The sequence below is a fragment of the Nomascus leucogenys genome, chromosome 11 (assembly GCF_006542625.1).
Source record: "Nomascus leucogenys isolate Asia chromosome 11, Asia_NLE_v1, whole genome shotgun sequence".
NCBI classification, from domain to species: Eukaryota; Metazoa; Chordata; class Mammalia; order Primates; family Hylobatidae; genus Nomascus; species Nomascus leucogenys.
The window spans coordinates 90,585,017-90,605,591 of record NC_044391.1 but is presented as its reverse complement, the minus strand read 5'-3'; the positions used below and the strand labels follow the sequence as shown (position 1 = coordinate 90,605,591).

General features: G+C 37.6%; 1 protein-coding gene and 1 long non-coding RNA gene across 2 annotated transcripts in view; one reads left to right on the top strand and one right to left on the bottom strand.

The window, feature by feature from the left end:
* MECOM (MDS1 and EVI1 complex locus) overlaps nucleotides 1–20,575 on the top strand; it is a 581,310-nt gene that overhangs the window by 186,310 nt on the left and 374,425 nt on the right. The gene's annotated exons all lie outside the window — the stretch shown is intronic.
* The window catches only part of LOC105740542, a 29,038-nt gene that overhangs the window by 4,228 nt on the left and 4,235 nt on the right, over nucleotides 1–20,575 (bottom strand). Inside the window, exons 2-4 of the long non-coding RNA XR_001116588.2 lie at nucleotides 8,555–8,733; nucleotides 5,488–5,554; nucleotides 2,387–2,439 (exon numbers count right to left, since the gene is read on the bottom strand). This is a non-coding gene — a long non-coding RNA (uncharacterized LOC105740542). The remainder of the gene's footprint in view (nucleotides 1–2,386; nucleotides 2,440–5,487; nucleotides 5,555–8,554; nucleotides 8,734–20,575) is intronic.

Below are 20,575 nucleotides of genomic sequence, written 5' to 3'. Positions count from 1 at the left end.
TAGGCTTTTATATAAATTGAACAATTTGAAAAAATGAACACTAAGGCTTATATTACTTTCTTTCCCTCCCTCCCTACCTCCCTCCCTCCCTCCCTTCCTTCCTTCCTTCCTTCCCCCTCCCTCCCTCTTTCTTCCTTTCCCCTCCTCTCTTCTCCTCTCCTCTCCTTTCTACTATTTTTCCTTTTTTTTAGAGATGGGGCCTCACTATGTTGCCCAGGCTGGATTCAAACTCCTGGGCTCCAGTGAACCTCCTGCCTCAGCCTCCTGAATATATTATTATTATTGTTTTTTTACACAATATTATAGGCACCATTGGGTGAACTAACCTCTTGAATGGGGAAAGAAACTTTAATTTTTTTTAATTTTTAATTTTTGTTGGCACATAGTTGGTATGTATATTTATTGGGTATATGAGAGATTTTGATACAGGCATACAATGTATAATAAGCACAATAGGGTAAATGGGGTATCCATCACCTCAAGCACTTATCCTTTCTTTGAGAGAAACACTCTTAGGATCCTTGCACATGTAGTCATGGCAAGATTTTGTTGTATTTTAGAATTCCAGACAATATGAAGTCTAGCCCAAGTCTATACAGCTAAAGATCTTAAACTGAAAGTTCAGGACACATGGACAACAAAACATGGTTGCTAAAATGAAGGGGGGCATAAATAAACGCACATCATCAAAGTAAGAAGGCATAAATAGAATAGTGAGGAAAACTATTAAATAGAGTGAATTGTATAAATGGAAAATGGGAACTTACATGGAGAAAAACAGAAGAGGGAAACGATATAGAAGTGCTTTGTTTCTCTCCAAAATTACACAAATGTGATTCCAGGCATTGTGATGAGGAGCCAGGAAGAAAGAATAAACAAGAAATTATAGGCACATAGCAAAGGAGAGTGGTTAGCATATAGGACTTAGGCAATGTAGTGCAGTATTATGGAAGCTGAGAAATCTAAGGAAGAATAATTATTGCTCAGCTGGGACGGTACTTTCCTCCTTGTTGGATTCCTGGATATAAAGCCCAAAGAGCGCGTGACTTTTCTGAGAAGTTTCACTTAGTTTTCATCAGTGTTCTCCATTATCTGATTAAATGATAAGTCTGCTTTCATTTAAATATATGTATTCAATGCTTGCTAGGTAAGAGTTACACAGGATAGGTGTCTAGAATTTAAAGCAGGGATATTTCCTTTTTTTTTTTTTTTTCCCTGAGGTAAACTTTGAAAGAAAAGCAGAAGCAAAAATAAAGATAAAGAGATTAAAAAAAAAAAGAGACATTGAGGCTGGGTGTGGTGGCTCATGCCTGTAATCCCAGCACTTTGGGAAGCCAAAGCCAGTGTATTGCTTGAGCCCAGGAGTTAGAGACCAGCATGGGCAACATGGCTAAACCCTATCTCTACAAAAATACAAAAAATCAGCCGGGCGTGCTGGCACGTGCCTATAGTCCCAGCTACCCGGGAGGCTGAGGTGGGAGGGTCATTTGAGCCTGGGGTGGGGATGGGGGTATTTGGGGGGGTTGTGTGGAGAGGGGTTGGAGGAGGTTGCAGTGAGCCAAGGTCACACCACTGAACTCCAGCCTGGGTGACACAGCCAGACCCTGTCTCAAAACAAACAAACCAACAAACCCCCCCTAAAACAAAAGGACATTAGGCATTTAAAAGTGTGCCTTATTGTAATAAAAAAATAGCTCAGACCCACCTCTAGCTATTTGAATCTATCTCTTAATCTTTAAAATGGACTTTTTTTTTTTTTTTTTTTTTACCTGTAGTAATTCCCGTGTGATTTTTAGTTTTCTTTGGTTTCTAGATGATAGATACACCAGATTCCTCATAACTTATACTCTGGCAATAGGACCATTAGGATTCTGAAAGTATTTCTTCCCGTTTTGACTTAGTAGGCTTTCACATCAAATACTGTGATATGCCTCAGAATTTCTCTCTCTGTGGCCAGGAATAGAACAGTCAAATACATAGCACTTTCTTCCCTCTTGCCTTTCCCCTCCCCCTCATACACCTGTACCCCACGATTCCTCCTCTCATGGCAGAACTGTGACTGTAAAGTTGTGTTATTCTTCCAGCAGTGAGCTTCAACAGAAAGGACAGGGCTCCTAAAGGAATAAATTTGTATCTGGTTGCCAGGACCTCCAATGATCTGAATGCGGTTTTGCTGTCATCAAGAAGCCCCCTTTTTCTCTCTTCCATTAGACTAAATATAAATCTTTGGAATTCTTGCTAATGTTAAAGTAAGAGTTTCCTAGACTTCAGAGTTTAAGTGTAGTCTCATAGGACTTCAGACCTTTTATTATTTTTTCCCCTGGCCTTTTCTTATGGCTATGAATAGAGGAAGTTGGAATGTATCTTTTGTGATTTGCTCTCTTACCTTCTAATTTGAAGAGCTTCTCAATAAGCTAGAATTGTTCCAAATCCAAGCTTCTGCAAAATAAAGTGGTTTGTAATCATATACACTTTTGCGTTGTTGGCACATGTGCTTGGCTACTTTTTTAATATAAAGTACTTTTGGGTACCTTTCGGAGAATAGGATAATTCAACAATTTATTTAAGAGTTGACTCCTCTGGAGCTTTAATATCATATCAGTTTCTTAGGAAGGCTAGCTGCTGGAAAGTTAATGTGTGATGACCACGTTCCCTGGCTGGGGGTAAATGAGTGCTATGGGCATTTTTTTGCTTTAAGTGACTTGATTGGGTACCATCTTTCATGGCACCTGGAAAGCCAATTAATAGAGAAAGTGAGTTATTAATCTTTTTTCAGCTGTGCAAGAAAAAGAGTCAAAACATAACGGGTACATTCTTCTAAGTGTGAAAAATTACCCACTTTGTCTATTTCATATTTCTTAAATTCCAAAATTAATGACTTTTCCGGAAAAATGCATGTATCTCTGTGGACACAGAGTTTATGGATGCAAGGGGGCATTGCTGGAGAGTTGAAAGGAGGACTTCTGGGTAGGAGAAAAAAACATGTACACCTTGAAATGTACATTTTTCATACTTTCATATGATTAGTTTTTCAGAAGGACTGTTGTGGAGATAAGCTGCTTTTCTAAAAGCAGCTACATTTAGCTGATGCTAAAATAGGGGTGATAGATTGTGGTTTTGATTGTAAGTCACTCATAGGTTATTTTGCTGGGCTTTTGGCAATTCTGCTTTTGGTTGATAAAACCACATCTCAGATTTAGGTTCCTATGCAACTGCTGGAATACTAAGACATTGTAGATAAAGACTCCCTGCTGGCTTCCTACTGACAGGCCACCTGATTGGTGACCTGTACTTCTTACTGTTCCACACATTTGTATCTTTCTCATACTGCTTGTTCTGCTAGGAACACTCTCACCACCTTTACCTGGGAAACCTTGTTCATTCTTTAAGAATCAGCTCAGTCACCATCTCCTCCTGGAAAGTCATGACTGAGGCTCCAGATTGAGTTCAGTGCACTTCTGTTATAATCTGGCTCTTCCCCTTATGGAATTTGACTAGAATTGTAATGATCTGTCCCTGTGTCCGTCTTTACTATTAGAATATTAATTTTTCTAGGCAGTGTGCCTTACTTTGCCCTAGAAAGACTGCTAGGATATTCTAACACTCATCACAGTGCCCAAAGATGTTTTTTGAGTTCAACCAAGACCATGATTAAAATGGAATTATGAAGGTCTGCATTCAGATTCCTTGGTGGCAGTCTGCCTAGGAGGCAAGGGGTAGATGAAGGGAGTCTGTTCTCAGGCGAGTGGTTGGCTGCTTTTGCATGAAGATCAAGTAAGATCAGAGTAGTTGTCATTTGACAAATTCCTTTCAAGCAATTGCTTCCATGTGTCAGAAATGGTTACAACAACAATTGCTACCATTATGCATTAATGATAATGCATTAACAATAATGCTTGTAGCATTTGATTTCCTATAAAGTGTTTTTCAAATATTTGTTATATCATTTGATCCTAACAATGACATTGAGAAACAAGGATTCCTTTCTATTACATTTTGCAGGTGAGAAAACTGATCCTGGAATGGATTCATTCATTCAACAAAATTTTGAGTGTATACTATGAGCTAGGCTCTGAGGCACAGGAAAGTAAATAAGACAGATACGGGCCCAATCTACACAGAGCTTACATTTTAATGGGAAAGACAGACCCTAAAAATTAATTACATAATTAATTGTTTAATTTCAGCCTTGATTAGTGCTGTGAAGAATTAAGTACGTGTTTGTACACATAAAAGAGAGAACATGAGACCAGTGGAGCAGATCTTGTATGAAGAGTTAGAAAAACAACTTGTATAAGGGATGGGTATGTTGAAATAAAGGAATGGGCAGGAGTTATCTGGGGAAGGGAAATGAGGAATCAGGGCATGGGAAGGAGATTTACACCTCTGAGCAGCTAAAAGGAAAAGTGTAGGTAACCCTGGGAGAGTGGGGGGAAACAGAGCAGGTGATAGGCAGATGAAAAAAAAAATTAGTGGGTTTTGTTAGTAAGAAGCACGTGAAGACTGTTAGGTTTGTTCTTTACCACAACTTCAAGCAATGGCTTTGGGGGAAAATGACTTGACATAAAAAGAGGAGAAGTGAGTTGGCCAGAAAAGTAACCACAGAGCCTGAGATAATGCAAAGCACCAAACGTTTTCAGATCTTAGAAGCCTTTTAACACATTTAAAGATGTTTATTTACATCCCTACTCCATGGTGATGAAAGCTGACCACGAGCTGGGTCATCTCAATTTTCTTTCCTATTGAGTTTCATTGTGGGGTGTTCACTCCAAGTTTTCCCAGGTCTTGTTGTAGCCGGTGAAAAACTATGAACATACTCAGCCTCATTTTAACTAAATTAACTAGACTTGCAACCTCAGTGTCAGCGAACAATGAAAGCTTACCACTGAACATATGAAACAAAAATGAAATTAGCCAGCGGTAGGAAACTACAAACAGCTGAGGCATTCAATTGTTAGCCATTTGAAGGATTAACTTCTAAATCATGTAGAGCTCCCTTGGTAGTTTAACTAGTTGGACACTCAAGGGTATATAAAAACACACTTTAAAGTAGAAATGTATTTCTTCACCTATAAAATAGAGATTTATTGGCAGGTTGTGATATTATTAATACTGAATTTCCTTGCCTTGGCCCGTGAACTTAATCATATTTTCCTTTGCTTTCCTCACTTTCAGTCTTGCAACTAGGTTTCAAAACAGATACCATAGAATCAACTACATCTCCAGTCAGGTAGGAGGACATAACCGTCTAGGTGGACTGCTGAAGAATTGTCTAAAAATCTCTGCTTATTTCTCTGGAATTCTACTCTTGCCCTGTGCTGTTGTTTTCCACACTCCAGATTTATACAGCTCATTGAATATTCAACCAGGCTTAAAGATTTTATTTGATGGTTATTTCAATAATAATTATGGAGGCTGCCAAACTCTCCTTACCCTGTTAAAAAACAAACAAAAAATAAACCTGCCATCATAACAATAAAATCTCACCAGTAAGATGTTTTCACAATATCTCAAAATTCAGTTTGGTGTTTCTTGCAGGATTGGTAGACCTGTTCTGAATTTACAGCCAAAGAAACTCAATTAACGGCCATTACTATCAATTATTTTTGTACATTTCAACAGCATTTGTTGAGAACCCAGAAGCTTTTTCAAAAAGAATATTGGCAACTTGTATTTTAATATTTCATTAAAACAAGTCCACTAGTTCACCTATGTAAGTGTTTATTCAATTGGAGGCTAATTGAGTAATTAGGATTGATGAATTTTATATGGAGTTTTTCTTTTTTTAAACCCAGGTTAGGAGGCAGCTGGAAGAGGCTATTTTCTGACTGTTTCCTATTACCAGAATCTCTCTCTATGTAGATGTATCTATAATTTTCCCCATCACCAAATCATTTTCAGGAAAGAGCCACAAACTGGCATGTTTCTTTTCTTTCTTTATTTAAAGAGGCTGAAGTGAAAGGGGAAAAAAAAGAGTGGAATCACCAAGAAAACCCCAAACAAATAAAGTGCAAACACAGAGTGACAAGCACACTCAGACTCTGGATTGGTTATGGATGAGACGACAAGTATATGATGAAATTAATGACCCTCTGTCAACTTTTTAGATCTCACTTTTAAAGAGAATGGACCAAAAATCAATAGCCCCCAAACCACCAGTACTCCAGTGAACCAGTCTTTCATTTATCTTGCTGTTGGCACTCAGATAGAAATGCAGCCAAGCACAGCACAGAGCCTTCACTGGGAGTCATCATCACAGGCAATGTTGGAGCACCCCAGTTAAGGGTCAAAGGTGTGTACCAAGGCTTCTTTGAGAAGGACCCGCTTCTAAATACCAATATCAGTGTTCGCTTTATTCAGCTGAAGTCCATTTGGCATATGCATATCCAGTGTTTGGGTTTTGAGAGGCTGCCTGTTGGACTGATGGATTCCTAGCCCAGCAATAGTAGGGGATGGCCAGGGATTGTACTCACTCTGGTTTTATACCTTGATTCTTCAAATTTTATATCTCAAGTGTTCAGATGGCAACAAAATACAACTTTAGAATCAAAGTAAAGTAGACATACAAGTTTTAAAGATGTGAGTTTGTAAAGACATGTGATTTTTACACCATGACTGCATCATGGTTCCTAAGTAGCATAGTGTTTGAAGAACTCTTGTTAGAAAAGGATCAGGTAAAATGTAGAGTTTATATTCAGACTATTATGAGCTAAAGCCCAGAAGATCTGTAATTGAGCAAAAGAAGAAAACATTTTAAATACCAGATGAGTTGTAATTGAGCTTGTAATTTTTATGGGTATTCTTAGAAGTAATCACTTACCTCCAAGATCGAATTTTCTAGAAATAAAATTGGTTAGTATATCATGAGGATTTTCTTACAGTGAGAAAGTCATATTAAAATGTGAAAGATAAATTAATCTATACTAAGTGTTCAATAGCTCTGTTAACAGCTGAGGCCAAAGTGAAATGAAATGATGTCATTATGTTAAAATGGATGTCAACACACACAGAAAAATTCAGTGTAAAATGAGAGAGATCACATTTTGATGATAATCTAAGACAAGCGAAGTGTTGGCCATTTATCTGGCTTTGTCCAAATGGAATTTAATCAATGGCTGTCTTTAAGGTTTTTATTTTATTTTATTTATATAATGAATACTTACAGAGCACTTACTATGTGCCAGCCACTATTCTGAGCACTTTATACATAATAGCCTATTAAATAACAATACTAGGAAACAGATATTATTATCCCAGTTTTACAAATGTGGAAAAAGCACAGAGAGGTTAAGTAACTTGCCCAAGGGCACATGGCTAATCAGTGACAAAGCTGAGATTAAAACCCAGGCAGTTCAACCCCAGAATTCATGCTCTTAACCTTTAAACAAGGCTGTCTTAAGAATGAAGAACTTAAAACATCAGAGGGAACTTAAATAAAGTACAAATGTATAGGTGAAAAGAGCTTAAATTGAGAAATTTGTTAGTAATAAGAATTTTGTTTTTATTCTGATTCTAATATAAGTATTCATTGTAAGATTTTTTTTTTTTGAGATGGAGTCTTTCTCTGTCCTCCAGGCTGGAGTGCAGTGGCGCGATCTCGGCTCACCGCAACCTCCACCTCCTGGGTTCACGCCATTCTCCTGCCTCATTGTAAGATTTTTAAAAGAAAAAATTCTTCCACATAAAAAAGAGGTGAATTGAGGAAACGTTTTCAACATTTTAAATATTAAATATATTTGACTTGCTATTTGGAGCCTGACACAGTGACAGTAAGGCAGAGAAAATCAGTAAACACTTTAAAAATTTACTATTTAATGTTTAATTTCTTAGTAGAAGAAAGAAAATTTGAATTTTGTATTCTCAACATAGACAAAGATTTGATGATTATGACCATGAACAATGGTGGAGTTGCTCTTCTTCTCACCTGAATTGGGATAGCTGTATACAGAAGGAAGTTATAATATATATAAATTGATATAGAGAAATACCATTTGAGGGGATACATATGGCCATAAAGCTCAATAGATTTAATTGAATAATATACAGTAATCCATCAGTTTCCTGAAGAATTTTCCCCACTTTCCCCCATGTAATGCCCTCCGAATTTGCTTATTCTATCCAGTGAGAATTAGAAAAAGCAGGTAGAACAAGAGTGAATAAAAGTAATAAGCAATGAATGAGGGTCCATGGTGCTTTTCAAAAACTAGAGTGTGTGAGATTTACACTGCGAGACATCCTGATGGACAACAAGGAAGGTTTTTGGATAGTGTTTTGAGATTTTCTTTTGTTTCCAATCCAACAAAGAATCTTGCTGTTATGAAAATGATCACAGAGGTGTGCTTTACATTTAAATGCACATGCCAAGTGTAACTACATTTTTACATTCCAAAATTTAACAGACAACTGTTTTGAAATGCTTTCAAAACAAAAATATTCCGTGTCTCAATTGCTTTGGAAATGTTAGCAAAACTCCACATGTTAATCTTTAATATGGCCATATGCAAGAATCCTCACACAAATGTTGTCTCACGTGATATAGGAATGGCATCATTACCTTGGATGTCCTGGCTCTGACATCCATTGTGCTGTTGCTCTCAAGGGTTCTTTGGCCGGTGAGGTGGGCATGTGAATCTTCTCTTCTGCCTGGTTTCCACTCTGTGAGTGTCTCTCAGCAAGCTTTGCAGAAACTTCATAGATTAAGGAGGAACCTTCATTAGTCAAGGGCATATATCCCTTGCAGAAAAATAGGTGAATTAAAAAAAATTTTTTTTGCAGTCATACTTTTAGTTCTCCTAACAAAATTATATTTGATAAAAATATGATAGGCATCTGCAGTTGGTATCTTGACACCATGACAGTGAAGATGCAAATTACCATTTAAGGGGAAACAAAGGCCATCTTACTGCACTCTCCCAACTACTCCCAAATCCAATGGCAATTGGAGAAATGAAAAAATTTAAACGTATAACTTGATCCATGTAAATATTTAAGGTTTCACTATCAAAGTAGAACAAGTTACACAGAATTTCTCATATGGCTAAATCATCTAAATGAAAAGTTCAAATATATTTGAGGATGACCTTAGAGTTTAAAATATAATAATTTTCTTATTTTTATTCTGTTTCCACTCATACTGATTGAAGCTCATCTATCTGGAGGCAGAATCTACCTCCCTTGTTCATTTTATCCTTTAAGTAGAGATGACACTCAGCTGCTTAAATATTGCTTAACACTTTTAGCAAAACCAGATGCCAAGCTCCATTTTGTACACTTTTTTTCAGTTGAAATAACTAACTTAACCATTACAAATTAGTCTTTAAAACAAACCATCTGAACAACAAACTAAGTATGCCCAGGGAACAGGTGGAGTTCTTATGTTTTCACATGAGCATCAAGCTAATATCTGTGCGAGATGAATGATGCCATACAGGAATCTCTGCTTAATCCTTCCATTTCCCAGTGGGGTGGTTTCTTTTTTAATGCCTGGTGCCTGGGAAAGGGAGTCCATTTCCTTCTACTTAACTTGCATTGTAAAATTACATGTGTGTGTTATTTTGTATGCTCACAGACATATAAATGTGTGCCCACACTGTCCATGAAATATCTTGAACTGAGCATTTGTCCAAGTGCTTCATTAGCTTAAATGATGAAAATGAGTTTTTATGCTTGCCAACAGGAAAATTTTTTGTCCTACTGAACTGGGCTTTGAAAAGCAGTTTATATCTCAGCTTCTTATTTGGTAAATAAAAATTAGTCTTTATGTTTCTCACATGAGGTTGTTCTTTAGTATTTGCATTTTTTACGAAGTTTCATAAACAAACAATTTAGACACAAGAAAATTTTGTTTTTAAGAAATTTTCAAAATAATTATTCTGTAAATCCTAGAACATAGACTATATTTGCCTTTGGCATATACATTTACAAATAAAGACTACCTTTACAGTATTCATTAATGGCAACAATATTACTTGTTGAGTTTGAAAGAAAAAACCCCAAGCCCCTATCCAAGACTGTTTCCAGTTTTTCGTAAGGATGTTTTCCAGTGTGATACAGATAAATAAATTTAACAGCATAAAAATTTCAAGTCTTCATTTTTTTCCATTAAGCTAAATAGAAAATTAACTGATTTGAGTGCTACCATATGAATTCAAGAAACACATATGGGACATCTAATTTTTGCCAGGAATGTAGTATACACTAAAGAGTAATGTTGTAAAAGCAAAACTTCTCACTCCTTGCTCTCAGGGAGCTCCTAATCTAGAACATTGTTGTCTTCTTTTTTCTCTCCTGCCTGCTGGCAAAGATGGGAAAGAGCCCTAAGTAAAAACATCTGGCTGTCTGACATTAAGCCCATCATTCAGCATGTGTGCAATTTTCTCATCAACAGCTTAGTCTTTTGGTGTAATAATAATATTACATCTATATAATGCTTGAACTCTGGCATGTTGAGCTGTTACCTTTGATTGAAAGTATAGGCTTTCCCTGCTATCTGCTGGCTACCTTCACTGGCTAGAGGATTGAGTTGTTGGTAGAATTTGTCTCTCACTGGATCTCTAGATTCATGGAAAATCTACTCAGAGGTGTCTAAAATTTACACTTTAGAATGCCACCAGGGTCTGGCGATTGAGAGCCCAGTTACATGCTCTGATAGTGAATTTGGAAAGGGATAACAAAGTTGTATAACAAAGATGAAGTAAGAAGGTAGTTCTTCTACAAAAATATCCGCCTATTATTTTTTGGTGACTAAATGTAGACTTAAAAGGCATGGCATGAAACCATCTCACCAGGGTTCCTACTGCTCCCATTGGTCTGTAAGATCCTTGGAATTGGCTGAAGCCTTTGATTTCCGAAAAGATGCCTTAAATCATGCTTTCTATAAAGGTTAAAGAACTACTTTGTCAGCTAGGTGTTTTGCTACTGCTACTTTTGCACACACAGGTAGCTGCGATTAACTTATATGCTTCTATAACTTATCCCTTCCAAAAATTTATTTTTTCAAAAATGGAGAGCAATAGTTTGTGTTGTTCTATTGTTGTTTTTTTAGACCTGTGTGAGCTGGTTCAGAATTGCTAGGAAATGTGGCACAGTGGGAACCAAGAAGCCTGGGTCTTTCATTGCTATTTATTGGCTAAACGACCTTCGCCAAATCTCTGAAAAGTTAAATTTTTCATATTTGAAAAATAAAGATTCTGTATAAGTAGAGGCACAGATTTCTTTGCAGTCCTAAAATTCTAGAGTTCTTCAAACTTTGCCATGATGTCAGCTTCCTCTGGGCAATAACACTAGCCTGGTGTTTGTTTACATCTTTTTTATGTAAAAATATCTTTCTGTTTGAACATCCATCTGCACCATGGTTTCTGTCCCAGATGATGAGTCTGATAAGACCACAGCTTCGATCATTTAGAAGTTGATCATTTTACAGCTAATATGTCAACTAATTTAGATAATAGGTGAAGTAGGAAAATAAGAGAGTTGGGGTGGGGCAAGTGGAAGATTCAACCCTAGCAGAGCTGAACTGTTGTGTCTGATATCAATATGCCCTGTTCTTGGGAGAAGATCCTTGGTACAACTGCTTGTCTGTTTTAGAAAAAAAAGAAAACATTGGTTTTCTCTAGGAGCTGGTATTTAATGCTGCAGGTTTACTGGCTGAGAAGGAACAGGAAGGCAGGAGGGCACCAAATAAAAGATAAGGATTATTTTCCAAAAAGGCCCTGGCCAACTGATACCTGAATCTGGAACATGATCTTCCATATATCTTGGACTTTCCTGTAAATTAATTGGTTCCCCTTTGTGGATGTTTTTGGCCCTTTTCTTATTTAATCCTTGTGTGGCACCATGATTTGCTATCACACTGCCATTTCCTCTTTGTGCTTTTGACAAAACCTGAGTCTATGCAACCTGTAGTGGACGGGGCTAATGGGGGCCTAGTTGGTACTTGTCCAATTTCTTGCAAGGAGACTGAATCCACTCTCAGTGAGATTTGTTCTGAAGGGCAGAAGCCAAGTCTTGTCATGTAAAATAATAAATGTGTTTCAGATAACATATTCTTGTACTTTTTTCCTAGAATAATTAGAACATTCATACAAATAGATTTAGTCTCCTTGAAATGTATTTAATTGCCTCTGTTATAAATGACTTGTAAACATGTCCATGCCATCTAATCTTTCTGATTCTCAGTTTGTAAAATGAGGGTGCTGAACTCTATGATCTCTAAGGTCTTTTCCAACTCTAAATTCTATGACCCGATACTTCTATTGTTTAGACAAAAAATAGGTCTGTTCTGAAATGTTCTGTAAGTTAGGCAGCAATCCAAACTGACTTTTTAAGAATTCACATAAGAAAAAAAAATATTCTCACATAGAGTTCTATAGGATGAAGAGAGGGCCCATTCACTATTTGTTTGCTCTCTGTGGGAAAGCTATTCTTTTTTTTTCCTCTTTGAACAATATAAGGAAACAACTTATCTTTTACAATTTTTGGATTCAGTTCATGGAGGGTGTCAGTATTGTCTAGTGTTCCCAATGGGGACGTGGGAGTCTGAGATCCCAGGACTGGTTCCCAGCTTTTCTGCTCCTTTTGTGACCTTCAGAAGCCGCAAAACAACTCTCAAGACTCAGTTTATCTGCCTGAAAAATTGGGCTCTTACTTCTTTACCACAGGGAAAACCTATTCTTAAACATTTTGGAAAAGGATTACAGCAGCCTAAAGAGTTAAGAAGATTAACTTTAGTCTTTCGGGGTGTATACTAATGCCAGTCTTGGGTGCTTCTCCACTACCTAGCACCAGATGGTTTTGCACAAGTAGTATAGGGTAGAGCATCACAGGCCTAATTCAGAAACTATAAGAATCCAATCAAAATGGGGCTGGCTTGAACTGGAGGTGACCTTAGTACACCTGAAACAGATTTGCTATGTAAAGTGTTAGTAAATCAAGTTGAAAGATAAGAAAATGTAGGATTTGGGGCAGGGGACAGGTTGAGGGGGAAGGGGGAAGACAAGCCTGATGATTTTGTTGGAACCATCTACTTTTATGTAAACAGTTATCATTTAAATTAAAATGAATCTTAGCTATAGCTTGGGCTGAGCAAATTGTCCTGCATTACTGCAGATATTTTCAGTAATAACTGAAAACTAAAAGCAAGCTTCCTATATTGTCTGGTCAACTTTTCAGGTAAAAACACTCAATAAAGTGTGAAGAAAGTGTGACAAACTTAATATTGTTTTACGGATTTCTCCAAATTAACATGAACCAGTGAGGTTTTACTATTGTCAGAAACTTGAAACAATCCAGACGTTCCTAAAAATCTCATGTATGGAGTGGGCACATAATATTGCATATAGTTTCATAGTAACTGCTTGATTCAGAAATAGGTTGTAAATTTCAAATCAATCCCTAGAACCTCACTGCACAAAACACCAGGTCGACAAAATAATTATGTTTGAGGTTTATGGTTTAGGATCCAACTATAACATCAGATCAGCTTTTGTGAATAAGAGTACTATTTGATCAGGATTACATCAGTAAGCATGAAATGTGCACTTGGATTTCCCAAGCACATGTGAAAATGGGAAACGCTCTAAAACAACCTTCCCAATGTAGGTAGAAATAGCCGTTTTGGATATGTACTCCTTTGGCTTTTGTGTAAGGGAATCAAGTCATCATTCAGACATGTTTAAATGCTGCACTTGAGCTGCTTTTTTGCAAGGCATGAACATGCTGGAGCTGCACCATGATTCATCACATTAAACTTCATTTGGTAGAAACATTACAAGGGAACAGGTTCTCTGTTTCCTAGGAAGTGCCTCTGCTCTACATTACTTCCCAATCGCCCTGCTCACCACTGCCTCTTTATTTGTTTGTAGCCTGTACCCTTAGTCCAGTGTGCGGCTACATTTGGACCAGAGGCCCCCATCTTGTGAAAAATTTAGATGGCTATAGCAGTAATCAAAAATACCAATAAAGTGTCACCAGTCTTCACTGGTGATGTGGGATGGCGGGTGAGTGAGATATAAAAATAAATCATGAGGCAAGACATGATTGCTGCTCAGGCAACCATTTCCAAATGTGAGTGCACCCAGGTTGCATAAATGGTTCGGAATATTCTCCGTTAGGCCAAAAGGCTTGCAGATAACAGCATCAACTCATCAGGCTCCAAGGCTCCCAGGGACTTGGGAGCAGAAGAGTTGTTGCTCAAGTGGCCAAGCCAAAAACATTTATATCTGGGTGCTGTTGGATAAGTGGCATCTGCTGACAGGAACTGCTTGGAGTAAAGTTGGTTTTAAAAAATAAGCACCACAGCTCTCTGTGTTTAATACAGGACACCACAGCTATATTTGCTTAATGCGGGAAGCTTTCTGAGGTGTAAAGAATGGTTAAGTAAATGAGTGGGACACCATTAATCTTGGTTTGTTTCAGTTGAAGGCGGGGGTGGAAAAGAAAAAGACTTGCTCCTAGCTCATAACCTGAGTGTTAAAACTGATGTCCTTCCCATTAAGGCCTGTAAACTCATTAGCACATGGCAATTTATCCTCTTTTATTTCTTCTCAATTATCCTATCATCCATTGTATCTGGATCTGATTACCCTTTCCCAGAGTCAAACATTATCTTGTAAATCATTTGCTTTAAGTCCAAGCCTGCCATTGCGCAGCTTGGGATTTGCTTAGGCAGGTAATAAATCAATTAGTATTAAACCTGTGGTGTCATCTATTTTCTTTCCTTGTGCTTAGAAAAAGGAACACCTGAAAACCTAGCTTAGATTACATCACATTTTTGTGTATGCTTTTGAACAATACAGAGACATTTGCTCCTATTCCAAGGGGAAGAAAAGATAAGGGAAAACAAAACAAAACAAAAAACAAAAAAAGAAATCCAAATCCTCAGTGAGGGCCTGGAAGACTGATGGCATTACGGGTATGTGGCCCTCATATTTCAGAGGTGACATTTTTAGTAATAATTGGGAACATCTATTATTCAAACATGAACATCAGAGATTCCATTTAAGATGATAGTCTCATTTTTATCCTCAAAATACAGTTATGGAGGCTAAAAGAAGATTGTGGTTCATTTTTTTCTTCTATTATTCTTTTATGTCTGTTCTGTTTCTTAGCACACATACAAGTTGGCCTGATATGATCAGATAAGAAGAGTGAATAATTTTTAGGTGACTGTCCTCTCTTCCCTTATATATTCTAAAGGATGTCTCTTCTCCCTTTAAGTACTATACTAATTTACTTCATCATTTTATCTGCACTCCTGGAGCTAGTGCTTAATCCTGTGGCCAAGTTTCTGAACAGATAGCCCAACCAAACAATTGTAGCTCAAAATTAAGCCCTGTGAGTTCCTAAATTAAAAGAAAAAAATTCCTCTTGGGCATCTCAACAATGAGTAGCCTCTCCTAAGTGATGCCCCATCCATGGGCTATATTAATTAGTGGAGATTCTGGCCCTCCTGCTTGGGGAAGGGGTGCCTGGAAGGGACTGTCAAACACGTGGCAGGGCCCCAGCAGGGGAGCTGGTTTTAGCTATGGAGAACAGTGATAGAGCTGTGAACAGGAGAACGATGAGGTTGGAGGGATTGGATGGCAATTAACAACAACTGGCCCTGGGTCTGGCTGCTGAGACAGCAGCCAGCCCAGCCCCCTGGATGTACTTTCCTCTTATACATCCTGCTGCTGACCGGCCTCACATCAGGGCCTCCTGCCTGCTTCCAGTGGTTCTTCTGGTTTCAGTCCTGGGTTTTCATGTTAGAAAAGCACACCCAGCGAGAACATGTGTGTGTTCTTCCTCCTATGGGTGGAGGGAAGAATCCTAATTTAGTAGTTTGTTTATTACTAATACTGCTTAAACTTTCAGTGCGTAGTATTATGGTGGGTACAGGGGTCGCAGATAACCATACAGCTATGTGGTCCCACCTTTATGGAGGGGATGATGGAAAGCACCTCTGGAATGGTGCAAAGTCCCTCCCCTAGGACAGGGAATTTGAATCATGGAGTGGGCTTGTTAAAATGCAGACTCTGATTCAGCAGGCCCATGGTGGGTTTGGAATTCTGCATTTGCAACCAGCTCCCAGTTGACATGGATGCTGACAGTCCATGGCACTTTATATTTTCTTTTCTCATGGCAAGAGTAACTTTTCAGCCATTTACCCTATTATAGTCATTTACAAATGCATCCCTTATTTCCCACTAGGTTCCAAGCCCCTTGAAAATACACTGTTACTGACTTGGTGAATATATAATGATTAATTGCCTTGATTTGTCAACTAGGGGTTCTGGAATCTAAACCCACTTCTGCTGCAAATGAATTTTGTGACAATAATCAACTTTCACTGAAATCCCCCCATCTCTGTATTGTACAATGCAGGGGGCAGGTGTGGACTAGAATTTGGGTGTTATTTAAAAGCAAGAGCAGGACCCAGGTGTGAATGAAGGAAAAGATTCATGTAGTGATGGGTCACAGGGAACCCAAGAATGGATATAATGTCTTTAGGGCGCCGGCATTTTTTTTTCTTCCCAGGATGTAGATCCCATGTTGCCAGACCTTATATATTTCCAAGAAGCTGGAAATCTGATTTTTTAAATTAATGTAAAAATCCTCTCACTTTTAAGTGTTGACAAGTAAAATCATTTTTTTAAAGGAAAAGAAACACTGATAATGAAATAATAGACTTTTGCAGGCCAAAGACTGCCTATGTTTGCCGCCTCTGGCTTGGACTAGGCTCAAAAGCTTTCTACCAGAAACACATAAGAACTACATTCACAAATAGCAGCCACGTCAAACGAATAAGAGCAACATTCATGATGGACAAACCAAACCAATTCCAATGGTGATTTGGAAGTGGCTGGTGTCTCAGAGCTCTGGACATAGGATCCTGAGTTTCATATGTAAGACTGGTGGAAGGGGCTGTACGCTGAGCACTGGCAGGTCATATGAGCTCTCTCAAAGGTATTTGCTCCATGCATGGCTTGTAGTTGGGTTTGTTCACATGTTTACTGTTCTGGAAGTTGTGAAACATGTTTCCAGTTTTTGAAGTGGCTGTACTCACCTGTAAAATGTTCCGAAATTATGAGAGTCATTCTCATAGAGATAATGGGGCTTATAGGATAATCCAAAGGAGGTGATAACTCATCAATCAGAGAGTAATAATCTTTACCTTTTAACTTCTATGATCCCTTTAATAGGAACCACTTGTTCAACTGTCAGTGTTTTTCTCTCGACTCAAGTGCCATCACCAGCCCTGATTAGAGACTACTACACTTTTCCCCAGAGGTGGTACAGTATAAATGCAGAGATATACTTTATTTTACATGGATATAAATATCCCTAAATTAGGGTATGCACTTTCTTCATATAACTTTATTTGGTTGCAGAAAAGAATTGAGGGTCACAGAAGAGTATTATAAGAGCTGCATCTTCAGTAGTTCACAACAGATCCATACCTATCCATCATTTTCTGATGTTCAGTTTTTCTGACTTGAGTTCTCTGGAGCTAACCTTATAATGACACTTAGCCTATTTAAATTCTTTTTTTCCCCATCCTTCTTAGATTGTGTAATTGTTACATTCACATGAAGATGTGTCATGTCCTGAGTTTTATATCCTGGAAAACATGTAGTAAGTCAAACTTGCTCAGACATGATGACACCACATAGACATGGCTGATTGTAAGAGGAGACAAATGGTTTAGTCTTAGATGTGAGATAAAAACTGGGGTTACTGGCAAGCATTAAATATTTATAAAGCAGCCAATCTTTGGTAGTCATCAGGGAGTATTTCTGTATGAGGCATGTCAGGCTTTATAATTAGTTATGGGACTTATTATTTTTTGAGTTTTTTGCCATGCTATTTTCTGCCTATGAAGGTCCATTATTTTAAATATGTAATAAGAAGAAAGAAATATTGTTTGAGAAAGTGGTCACTTTTCAGTTTTTAAACTTTTGAATAATAATTTATGTGACAGACTCAATCTAGTAGTGACTTTGAATTTTTTAAAATTACATTTTCGAGGATAGTGTTACACCAAAATAAAGATCCTGAACATTAGTGTAAGATAAAAATAATTCTAAATTTAGGTATCTTCATCTGTCTTAAAGCTTTCTCCATTAGCAATAAAGAAAATAAAATAAAAGACACAAAGTAAACTTCACATTTTCTTCTGGAAAACACTGTACTTTTGATTCTTAGCAGAAATGGCCTTGTTAATGCTTATGACATTTGTAAATATAACTAAGAAAGGGCTTTTTTTTTTTTTCTGAAAGAAAGTTGCTACATTACCGTCATAAGTTTCTAAAAACTCTTAAGGGAGAGGAAAAGAAAAAAATCCTCCAAACCTTAATAAAAGTTCCCAGCAAAACCATTAGGGATTTCAATTATGAAGCTGTTCTCAAGACTCTTGTAAAGGTTATTTGTTGAACAATTTCTCTCTAACAGTGTATGACAAATTACCCGCTTGGCACTGTAAATGATGCACAAGCCCTTTAATTAGAATATAGCACTCGATATCTTTAAGACCTTCTAACATTTCTTAGTTAATATTATTCCTCATGAGCCTTTCCAAAGAAATGAGGACTTGTTTGTAGAGTCGAAATGGGTGATGGAGGAGGGTGGACAGGGACCTTGCACAGGGCTGGGAATACCCAGAAGCCACACAAAGAAAGGAAGGCTCTGACCCCAACAAGTTTTGATTGCAAAGGCGACTCTGATAACAGAGTTTTTTTTATTATCCATTGCTTTTAGCCTTATTTACCATCAGGCTCTCTTGCCACAAGCATGCTTTTTAGTTCTGACAGCCCTGAATTATGGCCATTGTGGGATCCTATCTCATTAACTGAAATGGGAGAATAAAACATCAAACAATCATAAAAATAGTTTGGCACTGTGAAACCACTTAGGAGCAGCTGTCAAACAGGTTGGAAGATAAACTTCTAAATAAAAAGAATAGAGAGAGCTGCAGTGTCCTGCCATATGCTTCCTCGGCATTATAGACTCCTTAATAATATGAAGTGCCCGTGTTTATGCAGAATAGGCCAGACACTCCATATATGATATTGATTATGCCTTAACCCCAATTTAGTAAAGACCTACTCCTCCTTTTCCTAATCAGATATTGCAGAAGCAGTTTTCTGAAAGAAAAAAAATGTCCCTAATGCCAAGCCATATTTTATCTGCGAAGGCTGTGGCGGGAGATAGGGCTTTGTCTTGCCTGTCATTGTGGCTAGGAGCCCAGTTTTAGGACAGCAAGGCCCCTCTGGGGCTCTTCTCCAGCAGTTTCCATCCAGCGATTCAAAAACATACATCTTTATCAAGCTGTTGTTGTCAGACAACATTAGATAATTAATAGGCCATTTGTCAGCCTGCACAAAACATGTTAAAATCCCAAACACAATCAGGATAAATATAGTTGCTTGCTCTCTGAAGGCTTTTTGTTCTGTCATGCAGCCATTGCAGGCAGATATTTGCTATTAAATGAGACTCATTATTAATCACATCTAATGTTAATTAATTAACCACCTCTGTATATTGAGGGCTCTCTGTGACTTTCAATTGTTTTAAGAAGCTAATTGGTAACTTACCAGTTTACATCTAAGTTACTATTTCTCATTCCATTCATGTCAGGATTTTATTTGGTGAAATATATTTGTTTGCATTTGAGAAATTTCCCCTAAAAAGCCAGCAGTGAAGAGTCTGTGTGTAACTATGCAAGAAGTGATTAGGGAATGAAAGCTATGGAAAAATATGTAGCTGCCATTGCTTTTTCTCATGCCTAGCTTATTGAAATTTTTTTTTTGTTATTTTCAAACCTTACAGAAAAATAGAAATATTCAAATCTACTTTTTAGTAGATGATGAAAATAAGGATGATACCCAGGGTTAGCCAAATTAGGTATTCATTCATTCACTCACTCATTCAATAAATATATGGCAAGTATGTGTGGTCAGCTATTGGTCAATTCTAGGTCTTGTGGGAAACCTGGCCCCTCTGAAGCCAGCACAGAACTGCATTTTAGTTGTTTGAAACTGTGAGCTACTAGAAAGCAGGGACTCGACATCCATGATACATGTCCCCTTTGTGTCTAGTACTGTGTTCCTTTACGTGGTAGATGCTGAGTTTGCATTCCTAGAACTGAACCAACAAATTCCAATACAATGTAAATATCTTCTAAATTCTGATTGACTCATGAAGGAAGATGCATAATATAATTAACAGAAATAATATTATCAACATTGATCCATCATAGGTTTATGTAGTGCATTTCAGTTTACCAATGGATTTCCCATATGTTAACTTATTTAATTTTTAAAATGTTAACTTACTTAATTAAAAAATTTTTAACAATCATTTTTGTCCTACAAATAAGGAAAAGGCCTGTGTTTCCTAAGCAGGCTCAAGCTTGACCTCTATCACTTGACCTTTCAAAGAAATCAGCTTTGCTCTGCCAGTCTACCAAGCCGCAGTTGGGCATGCGGCCATGAGTAGTGATGGCCTGGCTTACCAAAGCATCTGAGAATATTGATTGATGTCTATTGGAAGATTTGATCCATTCAAAGTTTTTTTTTAAAATCGATGGCTATTATTT